Below are 6000 nucleotides of genomic sequence, written 5' to 3'. Positions count from 1 at the left end.
CAAAGAAAGTAATCCTGTAACTACAGTCAGATGTACCCTCATCAGTTTGGACAAATGCACTTTATTTAACTTTTTTTTTATTATTCTTTATTTATAATTTTCAAAAAATACAAACTCAATCAATAGTTTGCACTCGGAAAAACATGGATTGGTCATTTATGTAAACATATTATTTACGAAATGCCATTTAACAACATCAGTTTAAATACCAACACCATAAATTATATCAAACATAATGAAAGCGTACTACATAGTGGCAGGATACCAAGGGGAGTTTTTAGCTTAGTATTTACTTGAGTAAAGGCAATAACATAGAACCTGCACTAATTTTTCTTAAATTTAATTCCACTAAATAGACACAGGGGATGAGGTTGGTAATCTTCTTTCTTCAAGAAAAAAATGTAACTGGTTGGGTATGAAGAAAATATACAAATCATCTTGTTTCTCAATTAAACACTTACATGGAAAACGCAGCATAAATGAGAAAGAGAAACCCATTGAAATTACTTCCTGGCGGAAAGCTAGAAACCTGCTAGAAAAGCTTTCTGCCTTGCCTGTGTAGATACTGCTAGGTCTGGAAATATCTTAACAGCTTTTTCCAAAAACATAATGGGGTATTTATTGAAATACTTTTTCATTATTTGGTTAATATCATTTATGGAGGAAAAGGTAACCAATAGATTTCCCCAATCAATAGCTTGTGTGGTCGAATCTTCTAAAATAATGGATTTGATATGATTGGATTCAGTCACATTGTTCAAACCCTTCAAACATTGTTCAAACATTGTTCAAACCCTTCAAACCCTCCTCCTCCCACTTAGTGATTCTTTCTGGACATGTAGGGGTAGATTTTCAAAGGGGCACGCGTGTACGATACGCATGTACCCCCCGAAAACCTACCCGAAAACCCCCCCTGTGCACGCCGAGCCTATTTTGCATAGGCTCGACGGCGCGCGCAAGCCTCGGGACGCACAAAAGTCCTGGGGCTTGCATGGAGGGGCGTGTCGGGGGCGTGTCGGGGGCATGCCACAAGTGACGCGGCATTTCGGGGGCGTGCCGTGAGTGATGCGGCGTTTCGGGGGTAGGCCCGGGGGTGTGGCACCGGCCCAGGGGCGTGGTTGAGGCCTCCGGGTCGGGTGATGGCGCGCCAGCAGCCCGCTGGCGCGCGCAGATTTATGCCTGCTTTCCGCAGGTGTAAATCTGCCAACAAAGGTGTGTGGGGGGGGTGTTTAGATAGGGCCGGGGGGGTGGGTTAGGTAGGGAAAGGGAGGGGAAGGTGAGGAGAGGTAGAAGGAAAGTTCCCTCCGAGGCCGCTACAATTTCGGAGTGTCCTCGGAGGAACAGGCAGCACGCGCTGGGCTCGGCGCAGGTTGCACAAATGTGCACCCCCTTGCGCTCGTATCTTATAAAATCCAGCATACTTTTGTTCATGCCTGGTGCACGAACAAAAGTATGCCCGTGCATACATTTATAAAATCTACCCCGTAATATTTAACATCTGTTTAATATACACATTGTTATACTTATTGCACAATTGTTAAGAAAATTTAAATTTTTGTAAACCATTGTGATAGCTCTACCGAATGACAGTACATAAAACTCAACAAATAAATACATTGTTGTGGGACTCCTTGCTAGGCCGTGGTGTGTGTGTGTGTGGGGGTGGATCTCAGGCTAAGTGGCCTGGGGTGGGACATCTTGCTGGGGGTGAGGAGGATGACCACCAAGGCAGTTATGAATGTTAAATTAGGGCTCAGGTGAAATTATTGATGTGTTAATAAAGCTGTGGCCTCTTTTTGATTCCAATCTCATTGTTCAGTGTCTCATTTCAGGGGATTGCAATTGTAAACAGGGCCAGGGCAAGGGGGCAACAGAGAGTCCTGGTCACCCATATTATATTACATATAAACAGATTAAAAGGAAAAATGTACAAATTGATTCAATAGCTTGCAAGAAGTTTGTGAATTTCTCAAATTTGTTTTGCAAGCATATTTTAATATAAATTTAAGTTGGAAAGCATTCCAGAAGCAAAACCTCTGCAGGTCAGATTTCAATATTTGTTTTATATTCAGATATTCATAAAAGGGAATCTTCTCTTTATTTTCAGTCTAAAAGGTCATAAAATAGTTTGCACTCACACTTTATAACTACTGAGTATGCAAAGTTAATTACATTTTCTACACATGCATAACAATACCAGCACAGACAAAGAAATACATCCAAATATATCTAGAAATATCCTGAAAAATCAGACTTGTTTGTGGCTCTTGATGACCAGAGTTGGCCACCCCTATCCTAGTGTATCAGGACAGGAACTGGATGCTATAAGCATATGGAACAAAGGTGTATAGAATAAAGGTGGTTCTCACATTCTATGCTGTGTTTTCTGGAAAAGTGACAGTAAGCGAAGAGGTACAGACAACGTCTTCTCACATGAGACTTAAGGATCTAAACTTGTGTACCATAGAAGGAATATGTGATAGACAGGGAAGATATGATGGAGACATTCAAATACCATACAGGTATTAATCGAGCACAAGTACCAAACATTTTTCAGTGAAAAGGAAGTTCTAGAACAAAGGGTGTTGTTATGAATCTCTGAGGAGCTATATACTTAGGAGCAATCTCAGAAAATATTTTGTTCATGAAAAAAAGTGGTGGATGCATGGAATCTCCTCCTGGAGTGGACAGTAGAGGCTAAAAAGCATAAGAGATCCTTAGCCAACAGCCCGAGCGTGAGAGAACGCTCCCGGGACCCCCGCTGGACCACCAGGTAACTTTAAAACATTTTTTTGGGGGGTCGGGAGGGTGTGGAGGCTAAGGGAGTGGTTTTTAAGGGTCGGGGTGGGTTTTTAGGTTGTGTCCTAACTCCCATTAGTGTGCACTAACCCGATTAACAATTTTTTTCCCAATAAATCGGTGGAATTTCTATTGTATATTTCTAAAATATTGGACGATATTTTAAATCATCAAAAAATGATTCACACCCCTAATAAAAATTAGAAGTCCTAGCAGAAACATAGGCACTCACGTAGCAGGATCTGACAGACTACATACTTCACATATTGACCCAGGTTGGTGCGGCAGCTTGGGGGGTGTACTGCCATCCAGAAAGTGACAAGGACCTGAGAGGCTAGGTACTCAGGTTACAGGTTGATAGTGCCTCTTCGATTATTGTGGGACAATATGGAAGCATATTGAAGGGGAGAAATGTTGAATGCAAATTAAAAAGATCTTGAATGCCTAACTACTCATTGCAATGAGGGAAAGTAACCAAGGGAGTAGAGATGTAGTCTAGTGGTTAGAGCAGTGGGCTGAGAATCAGGGAAGCCAGGATTCAAATTCTTCCGAAACTCCTTGCGACCTTGGGCAAGTCACTTTATCTTAGGGCCTCATTTACAAAGCACTTTTCCCATTGACAGAGAGTCAATAACTTTCAAATGTGTGCATCGGTTTGCGCCTGGAGACACGGCAATTTTATAGCATACATGCACATGTTATAAAATAACCTAGGCATAAATATATGTGCCCCTAATTTTAAGCTTGTGTGAGCCCAGCGGCATAAATTAGGTTTGAGCCGCTTAAGTGATGGAATTTATAATAGGCGCGTGTCCACCCCATGACCAGTTTCACCAGTACAGCCACCAGTTCGCCCAGTCTAGAATTAGGTCCTTCAAACATCCTTGCTTCTTTAGCCTGCATCCCCCCCCCCCCCCCCAGCTACCCCAGACCCCTCAAACCCCTCACAGATGCCTGGGAATAGTTTTATTAAGATTTACATAGCAGAAGTAAAGTTACTTGACACTGGACCTAGATGCAAAACACAGGTGCATAGGTACTTACGCACACATCTTTTGGCCCCCACCCCGGAATGTCCATAATCTTTGCACACCACACCCAGATTCCACCACTTTTTTGTCTGATGTGAGGTACTTGTGCATACATGTGTGCTCATCTCCCAATTTTGGCACATGCCCAGCTTTTAAAAATTCACCTTAGAATATGAGAAAAGCCTTAGCAAATCAGGTCCTTAGAGTCCTCTAGAGACAGGGAAAATACTGTAACTGGATGTAACTTGCCCTGAGCTACTAATCAAAAGGAATATGCTAAATACACAATAAACAATAGTCAAAGTGATTCTGGATAAGGATTGATATCCTACTAGTGGTTCTACTCCTTCTCTGGCAGCCGGCATAAATATTTAGCAGTATAGACAGGAAATACTGTGCACAGTAGCAGACTAGAGGGATCTGAAGGTCTTTTTCTGCCATCATTTTTTTTTTTTTTTTTTTTGCAGGCTCACACATTTACGTATATTATCATAGATTATGGCAGATAAAGAACAACTAGGCCTCACTCACTCCTTGAGCTTCCTTGAATCTGACCTCATTATGCCTATTCTGTTAGAGAAGAAAGAAACCTTTTGTTTACTTACAAAAAAAGAGAGCACTGTCTAGCTGGGGAGGTGAAGAAAAGTTTGGGTTTTGACTACCTTCATGTGGAATCTGCAGATAGTGTGCTCTAGCAGCATATAATCCCCTGCCACCATCTTAGGGTGTGGATTTCTGTTGTGAAGTTTTGGTTAATCTTTCAGAAGGCAGGATGTCCCTGCCTTCTGTTAATTAGTTTTGCTAACTTAAACCGGTTTCTCCTGAGTTGCTATCTTGAGGGCAGTCTTTTGTCTGACCTATTTTGGCTTATTTATTATTTTTTATCCCTTTTTGTATACCTTCTCTGTGAGAGCCTTGGTACCCCTTCACAAAGGATTTGGGGAATCCCTGTATAAGGATAGATCAAGGGGTAGGGGAGATTCTTCAGCTATCTATCTCACCTTCAGTGGATAGATCCTTCAGTAACCTGATGCAGAGAAGTTTCAATTTCAAGTTGTTTTTCGTCAGTAACTATCTTCTCATTTGGGAGACCAGGAAGTTTTTCTACCCTTCCTGTCTCTTATTTTGTTTTTCTCTTTTGAGTCAGTCTGTTTCTTTTGGGAATTTGTGTCCTTGATACCAGGGTCCCAGTTTCCAAAACATTGTGAGAAGAGGTGTCTTTCACCTAGGACAAATCTAAGGAGTGAAGGTTTCATCAGAGAGGAATGGTTTCCTCTCCATAAGCAAAGGGATGGAGTTGAAGGTAATGTTCCAGAGCTGTTTTTTCTACTGGCTCAAATATGCTATACTTGAGAGGAGAATGCCCACTTGGTGCTTCCAGAAGGAGATCTAAGAAATTTAAGAAAACAGCAGGATAGGTATGAGAATTGGGACTTGTGTATTCTGATAAGTAACTGGGACTAAATTCTAACCATTCTACAATAGAGAGAAACTTTAAATACATTTTAGAGTAAGGAAGAAGGATTACACTTTCTTCAATCTGAATAATTGAAAGAGGAAGGAGATACATTTCTAAGGAATTGGCTTTCATAAAGTCAAAGACTTTATTAGAAGAGTGAGGTCACAAATTTATAAATCTTTATTTTTCATTATTCTTCATCAGTTGTATTTAACACCTAAGTGTTGTAAAGAATTTTCAGTCAATTTATCAACTGTCAGTAAAGGAGTTAGAAACCACATTGCCTCTCAGTGTGATTATTACTGCTATAGACTGTAGAGAGTATCAGTGGTATTTACAAGGACTGGAAAAAGTCTTGTATGTTGGATAATGCAAAATTTACTGACATTCAGTCTCAATTGAGATATCACACCAATTTACATTCAGGTACTGTAGGTATTTCCCTATCCCCAGAGGGCTTATAATCTAAGCTTTCTATCAGAGGCAATGGAGGGTAAAGTGACTTGGCCAAGGTCACAAGGAGTGACAGTAGGACTCAAACCCTGGTTTCCTGGTTTATAGTCCACTGTTCTAACCACTAGGCTATTCCTCCTCCCAAAAGGGCCTTAAAGCTATACTTTTCCTCACAGAGAGCCCTGGATCTCTGAAGTGATACGCTATCCATACGGAACTGGTTGCAGATATGGTCTATTTTATTTCTATGTACCCCAG

This window comes from Rhinatrema bivittatum, chromosome 3, assembly GCF_901001135.1.
Source record: "Rhinatrema bivittatum chromosome 3, aRhiBiv1.1, whole genome shotgun sequence".
In the NCBI taxonomy this organism is placed as follows: Eukaryota; Metazoa; Chordata; class Amphibia; order Gymnophiona; family Rhinatrematidae; genus Rhinatrema; species Rhinatrema bivittatum.
The sequence above is the reverse complement of the archived record's forward strand: the minus strand, read 5'-3'. Positions refer to the sequence as shown.